This window comes from Mus caroli, chromosome 1, assembly GCF_900094665.2.
Source record: "Mus caroli chromosome 1, CAROLI_EIJ_v1.1, whole genome shotgun sequence".
NCBI lineage: Eukaryota > Metazoa > Chordata > Mammalia > Rodentia > Muridae > Mus > Mus caroli.
Genome location: NC_034570.1, coordinates 5,462,758 through 5,476,833, shown reverse-complemented (window position 1 = coordinate 5,476,833; position 14,076 = coordinate 5,462,758). Strand labels below are relative to the sequence as shown.

Sequence of the window (14,076 nt, the reverse complement as noted above, 5' to 3'; positions counted from 1 at the left end):
GAGCCTGGTCCCTTGAGCTTTTCCTGTGAGGGGTAGCTCCACAAAGCATCCCGAAACGAGGGCGACACTTACTGGGAGCCTCTTCTAGCGCGAGCCAGGGGGTGCAGCCAATGCAAGGAATGGCCCCAGACCAGGGAAAGGAGGGTTCTTGCTGGAGGAAGGATGTTCAGTGCACTTCTCCAGAACTCCTTAGTTTCCCTCAGGGCAGTCGCCAGGCCTTTGGCGGTGCTGTTGCCTCCCGCATCCACCCTACAGCCCAGTGAACTGCGTAAAATGCGGGGGCGCCGCAGCTCAGGCCATAGGGTCGCGGAACCCAGCGGGAGACGCTTGTGCAATCACTCCACGACTTCCCCAGTGCAGCCGGAGGTGGATAGGAGCGAGCATCCAGCAGCACTGCGTGCCCACGCGTTGTCCCTGCGCTAAGCCTGCACGCCCCCCTCTGTCGGAACAAACTCCGGGTGCACAAGTCTGCGCTGCACAAGTTCTTCAGCTGGAGCTGGGCGCTACCCAGGTTGGCGTTTGTGGGGCGCTCTTCAGCCTTACCACAGTCACTCAGAGCTCCGCAAAGACGCCTTGTTAAGCAGATTGCCTCATTCTCCACTCTGTGTATTTCAGTTCCCCCACCTCACTCCATTCGTGCCTGCACCAGTTGCCTTGTGTGGGCGGCGGAACCTCGGCGGCCTCCTATAGGGCCACCTTCTCGAACCCGCGTCCAATTCCACCGCAAGCTTCTCTACTGGAAGCCACCAGAAGCCTGACCGCGGAGCTAAGTAACCCGGGGGACGTCTCGGTCCCGTGCCTAGGCCTTGCTGGAGCCTTTTAGGGATAACAGCCCTGCCTACCTGATCCACTACCCTCATCCAGTCTTTTGGGCGGCGACACGCCCCCGCCCCTGCGGGAACCAGGGCTGTAGGCGGTGGGAGGGCGGGAGCTGGAACCCAAGCTCCCTGTCCCTGCTGTCCCTGTTTGAGTCTCGCGGCCGTGGCTAAGCTCTCCGTGGCGATACAGCCTCTCGGAAACAAAGGTATCCCTAGCCTTTTCCTGGCCCTTTCACGGTTTCTGCATTTTCTGACAAGAGTCTGTCTGTGTATCTGGGAACTGAGCATCCTTACTCTGTCATCTCGGAATTCCATCTAGAGCTTCGAAAATGTGAACGTGTCCGCGCCCTAGTTAGGAAGCAATATCGCAGGGGGACCTCCAAAATAGCCCTTCTCGTCTTATGTAATTAAGGACCCACGAGCTTCCCAAAAGCAGAAGTCTCCACAGTGCTCAGCTTCTCTCCTCCTCCCCCTTCTCTCGCCTGTCTCTTTCTCTCTGTCCCCTGTCCCCGTGCGCGCTTGTGCGCGCGCCCGTGTTCGTGCGTTCTTTTTTCATTTCTACCATTAGGAAACCTACTCAGAGCCGCTGTGAACTTAGAAGAGGCTCAGCATTTGTTTCCCACGGATTTCTGCCTCTCCGGAAACGTTGCCAGCCTATACACATAAGGGTATCAAGATGGAGAGAACATTAATCCCCAAGAAATGAAACACAGCGGAGAAACGGCAAAGCCAGAAGTCTGGAAGAGGCCTTAGCAGGAGTATAGGGTCTGGAGTAGACTAAGGGGTCCTGGTTTCCCCTCGCTTCAGCACCGGAAGGGATGGACAGCGTCTCCCAGCTGCGCGGCTGCCTGGGAGACCCAACTGTGTTGCTGCTGCTGCCTCTGCTGCTGTCCTCCTGGCCACAGTCATCTACAAGAGCTGTTAGCAGCTAAAAGGCGGTGCCTCTGGTCCCCTTCCTTGATGGACAAAAACTAGCCCTCCTCATCCTCTACCACTCATATCAACCTGGCTCTACGGAGTTAAACTCTAGGCAGCAACTTCAGGAAATTTTTCTATATAGGACTCCGGGGAATGCAGGCAGAAGAGTGGAGTCGAAGTTCTTAGAAGCACCAAAGAACCATGGGCGTTGCAGTAGGAATTGAAATTCTCAAAGGCCCAGAGTTTTTAAAATAAGAACGTCCCTGAGTGGATTGCAGCTGTTGTGGAGTCAGCTTTGTGAGAGGTCAGAGATACTAATACCCCAACATTAAAGAAGCTGAGAAGACATCAATACCTCTGCTCAGCAGGTATGTGATAATAATATTACATCTGTGTTTCAACACACACTAATGACTTTGCAAGGTTTAACAGAAAAGATGATGAGAATTAAGGAAAATGAGTACTTCTGGTTGTTTAAAAGTAATAATTCCTAGATTAGTATCTTAGAAAATCTCTTCCTTGATAAATTAGTGTGGAATTTTACTTTTCTGGAATCTCTTGACAGAGGTGACAACAATATGTAGTTGGCTTACATTAGTATAGCAAACTTTTACTTGGACATTTTCTTCTTGCTTAACTAATAGCTTTGGGGATCTCTGTGTACCTTATTGTTTTCTTTAAAACTAATGTACATTGGTGTTTGGCGATCATACATATTTAGCTAAAAGCAACTCTGGTTGTGTTACATTGCATCTGAAATATATATTTGAAATTTAAATATATTAAAAAGTTGAAAATGGTCCAATGACCTCATATAATATTCTAAATGGTTATATTTTGTTAAAATGTTTAAGGCACAAAATATGTATACATCAATATCTGATCCCTTTTGTAATCAGAGTCCCCAAGTGTAGCTAGACCTTAGACTTAGCAACAGATATCTCAAGGCAGGAAGTGAGCAGCCTCCTTGTGCGTCTGTAAGAGAGTAGGGGTTCCTTCAGTATTCTGACTGATTAGTTCTACAAAACCCATTTGTTTCTGAAATCAAGTGATAGAGACTAATCGGTTAGTAATAGACCAGAAACCTTAACATGATAATTAATTTTTCTTGATACTTAACGTGATAATTTTTTCTTGATACTTCTTTCTAGACTCTTCCTTTAGAACTTTAAAATTACAGCTTCCACAATGACCTTGATAAGCATTGGACTTTAATGAAAGGGTTTTCTGTGTAAAAAGCAGTTATACAAATGTGTAGTCCCTGGCTGGCATTTCAGAAAGAACTCATTCAATTCCAGCGATTGCATTCTGCTCAACGGAGAGCTTTGACTCACAGTAATGATTCTCATAGTCGTGATGGCATATGCTTAGCCAAGTCTGTGGAGTTTGTCTCTTGAAAAACTGCAGGAGTTTGGAAGACTTTTTTTTTTTAAATTTTATAAACCATGTATAGCTGAAAATAAAATACCTTTACATCACATACAGTAACTCTCACTTTCTTTATTTGAATGCCCAATCTCCTGAGCCAGGGTGGTACTTGTTGGTAGACTCATGGCTGCCTGTTATATAGTGACCAAGAGTAACAATTCTACTCTGAGGAACTGTCATTTTTAACTGTCACTCACCACAAAGCTGCCTGCCTCACAGAGAGCAGCATCTCCTTGGAGCCATGTTTGCCCTAGATAGGTCAGAAGTGATCTTTGGAGGATTAGAAAATCTGCACTAATTGCTATGGATTCTTCCAATGGAGCTCAGAATTTGTTTCTTTTTCTAGTTTAAGAAACGTGGAAGCAGATTGCCACATGGAAGATGGAATCACATTTTAGCAGAGTTACAGCATGTGACTAGACTATTATTTTGATTCTTAATTAATGTAGACAGACTCTCCCACTCAGTGGAGCATAAAATGAAATGTGGGAATGTGCTCTGGAATGAAGAAGCCTGTGTGTCTTATGACCGCAGTTCCCTTCTCGGTGGTGGAGGGGGCAGGCTTTCTCTACATGGAACAGAAATGAGTAAAGTAAAAGTTACCTTTGTCTGTCCTTTTGCCGATTTGGAAGTAAATAAGTTGAGTTCACCACTCCAAACTCAACCAAGTGTATTGAAGTTCTTGCCAGAAGCTGTCTCTGGAGAAATGTTAAAATACTGAGATAAAATTTTTGTAAGCATCTTTAGTAGCTGTCTAAAGGCTAATCTCTAATCACAATTAAGCAAGTAAGTAAGTGGATAANTAAGCGAACCAATAAAAGAGTAACAGGGTCATTGGAAATCTGCCTTTATTTTGATTTCACTCATCTCTGAAAAGAAATCAGCACTGTATTTGAAAAATTGTCTCCTATGCATGCAAGCAGTCCTTGCCTATTGGATATATATATATATATATATATATATATATATATATATATACATACACACACATATCCATATATATATGTATATATATATATATGTATATGTATATGTATATATATCCCTCCATATCCAGGTTTTACGAGTATGGCAAGTGTCAACTCAATGAGTATCTCAATACTAGAGGTGATTTGAATCCTGGAATCTTTTTGCCCGGAGATAGAGGGATAACAATTTGGAAAGAAATTCTGACTCAATTTTTTAAAATTATAAATTATTATAAAAACAGGGCATAGGTGCTAGGAGTGGTAAATCATACCTCTAATTTAAGCATTGAGAAGGCTGAAACACTACAACTATAGGAAGGCTGAGGCCCACATGAGATACACAGTGAGCAAGCGTTTAAGTGGGATAATGATGCCAAACATCAAAGGCTTCTTAAATATGAAAATAATATTCTCATGCTTTGAAAAAATTTGAACTTATTAAAACTCAAGTAAGTGAACAACATTAGCACCAAGCCATGGAAACTCAAATTAAAAATGATCTAGAATTAATGATACTTAAATTGGGATAGTCAGTTAACATTTAGGTAGTCTTCAGAAAAGTTTAGCCAAATGGTTTTTAGTTTTCTGGCTTAGCTTGTATTTGGGTTTGGGTTTCAGTCAGATTCTCAATATTCTGCCCAATATTCTGAAAAGCTAGGAATTACAGACAATGAATCTGTTCATTGAACTCTTACCTGTGAAGTGAAAGCTACTAAGGAAGAAAAGAATATTATCAGCTAGAAACTGATGGTCATATCTTTCCCCAAACCTGTACAGCAAGCAATGGCAGAACACTCATACAGAGAGCACCTTTACTGAGTGTTTTTTTTTTTTCTCTGTAGCTGAATGAGCTAAACATGGCATATTCAGCACCAAACATGCTATGTATTATGATGAGGAAAAACAAGGGTGGTTTGGTTGTAAAATGACCAGGCTTCCTGAAATGCTGGTGTGAGGAGAGGATAAGCCACCCGCCCCATTGAGGCTTCATTTCTTCTCTCAAGTGGGAGAAACTATATCCGCCAGTCAGAAGCGGATCTTTACATATAGATACACATTTGTTTCTTAAATGTTAGTGGCTGGTTAAGTGATATGTACTTTATGGACAACTAGGAGGTGTGAACATCTGACAGTCTCCTGGGAACCTCAGTGTTGGATCTTGGTGTGATTATAAGGGATTTCTAACAGCATTCATTCATCCATGAAAAAGTTCCCTGAAAATTATTACATGTCAGGAATGTAGGTAAAATCTCTTTTGCTGAAAATATAAAACTTTATCCTGATAATGCTGTAGTTTTTAACATCTGTTTTTGGTATAACTATATCAAACTAGGTTGAGTTTGTTTTAAAATATTTAATACCAGCAGTGCTATGTTTTCTATCAATTGGTCAAATTTAGGTCAGCATGATCCCATTCAGTCTATCACCTTTCATTTAGACCTTTGAGAAAATTATTACTGTCCTTTTGTTATGATTTTCTTCTAATTTATCACTAATTGTATGGACACAGAAACTCAGAAGACTAGGTAGACTTTGATACTATTTGAAAATGCATGAAGAAAGCATTTTGTTTGGTTTCTGGTCTGTGGGGATGGGTGAAATGTAGATTCTGTGGCACTGACTGTTGAGAGGAACCTGCAGTGGGTGTGGGGTGCAGCCTTCACATGGACTGAAACCTATGCTGTGCTCATGTTCCTTCAGGGATTCCCAAGTTTCATCATGTCACCATTTGTTTTTGTCAGATGGCATTTTCTAGAATGCAACACAGAAATATTTTTATTTGTATAGGTTCCTAGGCTATCACTGAAGTATACTGGTACTATGTTTGAGAAATATAAATGATTGTTAGACATTATAGTCATTTCTAGTATGTTTTATGGTTAAACTATTTATGATTAGTCCAGAAAATAATAATTTGTAATTATTTGGATATAGAATTTTAAATTGTGAGAATCTACTTTTTATATATGAAAGAGAAAGAATAGATGATAAAGATTTAAGAAAGAGAATAGAAAGTGAAAGAAAATAATTTCTTGTGTCTGAGAATTTTATTTTTTATCATTGTGAAGCTTCCTCAGAATTATAAATACTCAAAGAATACTGAAGTTTATTGAGCGATTCATTAAATAATTGATAATTACTTATCAATTTTAACTTATATATGTATATATTTAAAAAATAAAACATTGTAATGTAATTATAGGTTTACTATTATATAATTATTATACCTAGTGAATATATTAACATCCATTCAGAATTTTAGCTAAGGATTTCTCTTTCTCCTTTTTTAAAGGAATGAATACTTGACAATTATTCATAATAAATGGATAAAAGAACAATCTTTTAGAAATTGCTCCTGAATTTAATAGTAATGTGTTAAAAACCTATAAAACACATTTTAAAATGCTTAAGTAAAAGAGGGCAATGCATCTCATCTTCAAATCTTTGGTAAGGACTAAGTATCCCATAGGAAGCAAACTTATGATATGAGTGAGAGAACAGTGTTGCACTGAGTACATACAACATGCTTTTTATTACATTCATGGTTACGTAGTATTGGCTAAATTAATTTACTTACTAGCTTATATGAATTCTTGATACTGTAGTAAAATCACTACTGTGCCCATAAGGAAAGTATATGGAAACTCAAAGATTCATGTGAACTCAAAACTCTTTCTCATGCTCTAGTGTGCTCGTGGCGGGCAGAGCACAAGCTCAGGACCCATTGGTACATTCCTTGCTGGATTACTTTGTAGACAAATGGATTCAGGTGTAGAGATAGCACTTACACCTCATAGTCCTGTCTTCACTTACCTCCTTTCTCTCTCTCTCTCTCTCTCTCTCTCTCCCCTCTTCCAGTTTTGTTAACTTTTACATCTCTTTGGCTTATTCAAGGTTAACATAATTTCTGTTTCAAATTCATTTCTTCTTCCTTTTTTCATTCCTTCCCCTTTTTCTTTTTAACTGTGGTACTTGCCTACCAAGACTTGAGTGGGGGAGGCTCTTCCAAAACCACACTGACTGAGGGGACAAGGTGATCTTCAACGGATAACTATTGTGCATTTGTCAGGGGAAAGTGAAACACAGTATGAAATAGTTAAAAATCATGCCCTGAAATCCTATTGACTACTCTAATAAAGATTTCCAAATTACTTATCTTTACTTGTTATAATCAGCAAAAACAGCTTCATTGCTTTCATGCCTCATGAAAGTTCACTGATTTGTAGTGAAAAGTTAAGATGAAATTCTCAGTGTGGTCTTCAAGACAGGAACCCATTCTTTGTGGATATCCTTCTGCTTTGTTATTCAGAAACAATAATCCGAGGCACAGAAATGGAAAATAAACAGTGAGCACAAATGTAATTTATATTGAATAGATTTTTGTCATATATTAGTTTTGTTAACCATCAATTTCAAATAATATTAGCTAATTTGTTATATGTGAGGCCTGCTGCAGATTAGCTAGACTATTTACCCTTTGACTTCCTGGTCTCTTTTTAATTTTGAAGTTAAGCCTTAAAAACAGATCAATTTTGTTGTCTACACTTAACACCAAGGTATAATACATAGGTTGAATTTAAAATCAATGTAAGTCAGCTCATGGTAGTCTAATTTAGTAACTGTACAATGTAGGGGCTGCTCTTTTTCTCTCTGAGTACATAATTTTCACCAATTAAGGATCATTCTCATAATTTATAAAATGGAATTTTCCTGTTCACTTAATCAGCTTATTTTAATTTCTATATATTATGATAGTAAATTTCTGATCAGTCTCTTAGAGTGTGTGCATTTCATTGGTATGTGAAAACTTCATTGAACATAATAAATAAACCCCAGGAAACTTAACACTGTCTTGTTTCTGTTAATCAAATTATTCCATGGTATTTGGCACAATGTTAATGACTTCTAGAGGCCAATTTAGGAGATCTTACATAGTTCTGACAGCAGAACTATGTAGCTGACTTTCATTACTAGTTTCAAAAGTTATGATCGAAAGCAAGTACAGATAAGTTGTTCTAACTCCTAAGTCAACGTTATAATTTAAGGGTGAGTTTTCATGCTTTTCTACATTTTACTTGTGGTTTAGGAAGAGCTCTCTCTTCTATTGTCTTGTTTACTACATTATTACATTGTAAATACATTATATTATTTTAATTGTGTGTAAATGTTTGTGGGGGCTGCTGTATGTACACATGGATGCAAGTGCTTATTAAGGTCAGAGGAATTAAATCCTTTTGAACTTGAGTTACAGGTGATTATGAGCCATACTTTGTGATTGATGTGAAACAAATTTAGGATCCTTTGTAGGAGCATGCTCTGGACTGCTGGGCCATCTCTTTCCAGGTCACATGCTTCCCTTTTCAGAGTATGATAATATTTTTTAATAACAAAAGGAATGAACACATGAACAAATGCCATTGTGACGGTCTTTTATTGAGTTTATATTTGGGTGACTCAGTTTCAGGAGTTATTGAGATGTGTGAGGATCTTGAAAGGATCATGCAGTATTTTGACTTTAGCAGCATAATCAAATGTTGAAAGTCACAATTTAGGAGCATCATTCAGTTATAGTGGGCCAGGCTTAGTTCTGTAGCAGAGTCCAGATCTGGGGTGAGGACAGATATACTTTATGGGGTGAAGTTCAGAAAACTGTCAATTAAAACTGGATGGCTAGATGCCATCAGATCACAAAAGAGAAGCAAAAGTCAGAGCCAACTGACACCGTGTATGCTTTGTACCTGTCAGGTCAGTGCTATTATTCTCTCCTTGTAGAGTATAAAGTACTCTTCAGAAAGGTTTAAAAATTTTTCAGAGATGGAAGGTTGCCTTTCATCAGAAAGGGAAAACTGACACTTGTAATGAAGTTCTCTGAATGGAGGTTCTGCTAAAACTGTGAAACTGTAAGCTACTGAGAAAATGAAAGAAATATATGGATGAGCAGAACAACACATATTTCAGAAGGAAGACCAGATAGAAGGAAAGATTATGAGAAAAGGAGACTTAGGAAAATATAGAGAAGAAAAGCGAGGGGCAGGAAAAGTGCACAGAACTGTTTCATATTCTCTGTACTTTCCTCTTGCTTTTCCATGTCATGGTGTCCTTGGTAATGGTGACACTCCATTTTGGGTAATATATATTATGTAATTATATATTATAGAAATTTATATTAATAAATATAAAATTACAATTTCATAGTATATTATATAAAATATATTGTATATATAAAAGAGTGAAGTATAGATACATACATATATACACACATACATACATACACACACACACACACACACATATGGGGGAATTGAAATTCATTTTGTTTGCTCTGAGTTGTTATAGGCCCATTTTTAGGTAATCATGTAAAATACAAATGAAAGACGAGAACAATATTTGCCTTAGTCACTAAAATACTGATTTTACTAGTGACATGTAGCATGTTATTGACGAGAGGTTAAAGTAATCTGGAAAAGTAATATGTCTCTTTTTTTTATTATACATTCTCATTATAAATTCATATAAGCTATTATTTTTCTTTGTTTTTGATGTGAAAAACTGAAAAATTCTGAATATACAGAATGAGCTCAAAAAGAGCTACACACTAATGTCATGTTCTGTGCTTTATGTTTGCTTTAAACTCTTCATTACTTTTATTTTACTTATTATTTGTGTGGGTGAGGGGACTTGTGCAAGTCTGAGAATGTGTGTCCATGCATTAATGAAAACATGATACATGCCTCATTGAATGTTAGGGAACAACTTAGCATGCAGCAACGGATTCTCTCCTTTGTCATTTGGATCCCAGGGATTGAATTCTATCAACAGGAATGGCCGTCAGCATGTTTACCCTGTGACCCAAAAGGCCTATAGAGGGCAATTTCATAGAAACAGGTAGTAATCCCCAGGCGGTTCGGGCAAAGTGTAAATTTCCATTTATCTGATGCTCAAGTTTTTTTTTTTTTCTTGAACCACTTAAATTCCCTGTGTAACAGTCTGGCTTTATCATGCATCCTGCAGGAGTAAATTATCTACTTTTCTAGAGGCCAATTAAGTTTTCTAAATCAACAATGTACCATTTAGCAAATTACCTTTCAGTACACTAAAAGACTCCCCAGTAACCCAAAGAAGTTAATGTACCACCAAACAGTGGGCAATTTATTCCATCCTTGCTGAGAGATCAGACAGCCGAAAGCATTAATGGGAGCTGTTGCAGGGGATCACTGTGGAGCACAAAGTCCTGGGTGGGGGCGTCCTGATCTGTGTGGAAGAGGCGGGGGACGTGGTATGAGGTGCAGTTATCTGTATTCTTAAGACCAACAGCTAGCTTGGTCTCAGTGGCATCCCTATAGGTCATCTGTGTGCACCACCTGTACATATGGAAACATAGATAAGTCACCAATCTGTGCTCTCAAAGAATTATGTGGTTGTAGCTTTATATATAAGTGTTCCTATTGAAATAATCAGCACCCTCATTTTTCATGTAGTGACAACTGGCTATTTATGTCTTGACTGTGTTATGAAATGGGATAATTTATTCCCTCAGAATCAAAAATAGCTATATGTAGATGAATGTACTAAATGTAATCCTTTTGGATATAACCTTTTTATAAACTTGTGAAAAATGTTGTGACTCAGGCCTACCTGTTATTTACTATTGTTTTCTGTTGCTATTACTATTCTATCAGAATACAGTTTTCTGTTCTTTTTCCTTTTAACTATAGCTGTTATTAAAAAAAAAACATGAGCATAAATAAATAAATAAATAAAAATAGCTGACAAATTTTAGAACATTGTGAAAATTATGGAGGGATGTTGAAAAATGTAATTGTGTGTAAAGAGGATTGACTGTTTTGTGACTCAGGAATTTCTATTATGCTCAAAGGCCTTTTTCTCAACAATGAAATTCCTTTGGAGTCTCATCCTACTTTTGTTTTTATTTGAAACTCTTTCCAGAGATGATATGTGTAAGTAAGGTATGATCAAAGAATAGTAAATTAATCAAATTAGATAAACAGCATACATTACTTTTATAAGCATATAAAACTTTGAACAGGATTTTTTTTTTGTGCTACAAAATTAATGAGATTGTAAATCACATAGTTTCCTCCTTTGGTATGCAGACCTAGAGTATTTGCACAGGAGCCTCAATGTCCTATGCTCAGCTAAGCCAATTACTGTCCCTTTACATATAGAGCATGGCTGCATTTTAAGAGGCTGAGCCTCAGGAGAAACATGGCACTCAAATAAAAATTTAAGTGTCATTCTGAGCCTATATCATAATTGTTCCTGATGAATGTGGATTTTGAACACTTGGACTAAGGCCACTATATGGAAATTAAAAGGGAAAAAAAAAGGCTGGCATGTGATGAATTACTTAGCATTTCTTTTTGTAAAGAATAAAAGCTTCCTGGCTGGCAATGAAGGATTTGTGATCTGTATGGCAGTATTTTGAACAAGGAGATCTTTTATAAATGCTGTCCTTGTATTTAGTAGATGATTATGGGATGCAGCTGCAGGTTTTAATGGCTTTTAATAAGATATGTTAGAAAATGCATTAACAATAAATGTCTAACATGAGAGCCAAGACACTATGAAGCATCATTAAATATACATATTGCTTGGCTAAAATAACATACGTGTTCCTGTAATACTAGTGGGTTTGTAATTTTCTAGGGTATTTTGGAGAAAATTTCAAGACACACTTAGTGATTAAGATTAGTTTAGATGAAATCTGTAAAAAGCAATAAAGTTTCAGATTTATAACTGATAAAGGGTTGAAACACCTAAGTTTCAAAAAAAATGTACAATTGCAAAATAATTTTATATGTAGTGCATGAAAATATATTCCAGCTGTTTTTGGTAATTATTCTTTCATGAACAAAAATGGATATACTCTAAAGGAAAAAGTAACTTACTAAAAATCTCTGTTTAGCATTTGTCTTGCTTAGTTTACTACAATTCTTGTTTTCAACATCAAGTTGCCAGGATACCAATGAGAAAGCAAGTGCTTGTCAATCAGAGATGTCTTTTTGGTAGTCATTTGCTTATACATTAAAGATTCATTTTAAAAACTAAGCTGGATCACCAAGTTCAAGAAGATTAAAGTGTAATGAAGCATAGCAAAGTCACCGTGCAGTCAAGATGCTGTTGCTGGACAGAGATGGAAATGCTTTTATTGATTGCTATATCCAGTTAGCCCTTGGGAGATATGTGATATTTGTTATGATTTTAAAGTTTAGTTCATGCCCGAGTTTAAGCAGAACCATTTAGGTAATGATTATATTTGAAGAGTGGTGAAAGTTGAACGATTATCAATCTCCAGCATAGAAAAGGGAAATGAATAAAGGAGCTGGAGGAGAAAGGGCAGGGTGCAAGGTTTCCTAAGGAAGGCATAGCAACATTGGATTTAGACAATCGATGTATTTCATATTTTTATTTTGAGATCGTTATAGACATTAAGGAAGTTATAAAGTTTCTTGTGGGACTTGATCCATCATACCCAACTAGAGTTTGTAGTTAGACCAAGAACTGATATTTGTGCAATACTGTGAAAATTAGAATCTAGCCTTTCTTTGGGTCTCATCAGTGTTGACCTGGACTCATCTGCACCTTGAATTTGTATTTCTGTATCATTACTCTTCATGGATTTTTTCAGAATCTCATTCATAGTCAGGATACACAGTGCTTTATTAACACAGAAATGTTCTCTTTGTAGTGTGTCTCAGTCCACACTTTTCTGTTTTCTGCCTCTGTAAGCTTGCTGCTTGGGAAGATTCTATTCGTGGGATCATTTAGTATCTAGCATTCCATATTTACTGAGGCACTGTCTTTGAGGCACAAGCTTTAGCACATGTAAGTTGTTTGAACTTTTGTAACTGAGAACCTTCCAGTATATGGATTTGCTACTTTGCCTGCTTCCTAGTTGAAGGACATTTACATTGCTTTTTGTTTGATGTTAACACCTGAAGAGGTGTTGCACACAAGATGGTTTTTTTTATATAGTAACATAAATAAGTCTTTCTCTCTGTGTCTAAATTCTGTCAAAGATGTTAGCATAGCAACATATGTTGAACAGATTAGCAATGTTCTAGAGAGAGCCTAGACTTTGACCCAGTCATGTTCTATTGCATTTCAAATGCTGACTTTCCACCACTGAATAATAATTCCATGCAATACTAGTTTCTCTTGGTCTATAAGCATCGATTTCTGATATGTAGAAAACATAAAACAGAATAATTTTTAAAAAAAGCTCTGACAGAAATATTGGTATATTGATATCTTGAGATCCTAAGTACCATTTTATAATTTCCTACATATATCATAGCAACAAAAAAGGATGCATTAGAGAAAGTTCTAAAAATCTGTACATACTTCACCAAAATGTCATTTACAATGTTTATTCTTAGGAATCTCACAAATACATTTATAGAGTTGAAGTGTACATTGTGCTATAAAATAAACTATGCCAAAGTTAAAATTACTGCAGCACTAAGGCACAGACGGTCACCAAGAGTTTGTCTTATTTCCCTTCTGGGGATTAACCCAGGGCTTCACACACACCAAGCAAGGACTTCACCTCTGACTGTTAGCTCTAGCTCTCACCAAGAGATTGATTTGTTTAGAGACAGTGCAGGCCAGAATGGTATGAAACTCATGTTCCCTTTACCTCAACTGGGATTACAGATTTAAGTCAAAATAGGATTTAATTAAAAATAAAATAAAAACCACTAGTCTTTTTTTTTATTAGATATTTTCTTCATTTACATTTCCAATGCTATCCCAAAAGTCCCCCATACCCTTCCCCCCAATACCCTCCCCCCTCCCACTTCTTGGCCCTGGCATTCCCCTGTACAGAGGCACACAAAGTTTGCAAGACCGATGGGCCTCTCTTTCCAGTGATGGCCGACTAGGCCATCTTCTGATACATATGCAGCTAGAGACACGAGCTC

General features: G+C 37.6%; 1 protein-coding gene across 2 annotated transcripts in view; it reads left to right on the top strand.

Annotated features, from left to right (window-relative positions):
- The first annotated feature begins 551 nt into the window (after positions 1–551).
- Sntg1 (syntrophin gamma 1) overlaps positions 552–14,076 on the top strand; it is an 835,208-nt gene continuing 821,683 nt past the window's right edge. For both annotated transcript variants that reach the window (XM_029469832.1, XM_029469788.1), the window contains exon 1: positions 552–2,104. The gene's annotated coding sequence lies outside the window, so the exon portion shown is untranslated. The remainder of the gene's footprint in view (positions 2,105–14,076) is intronic.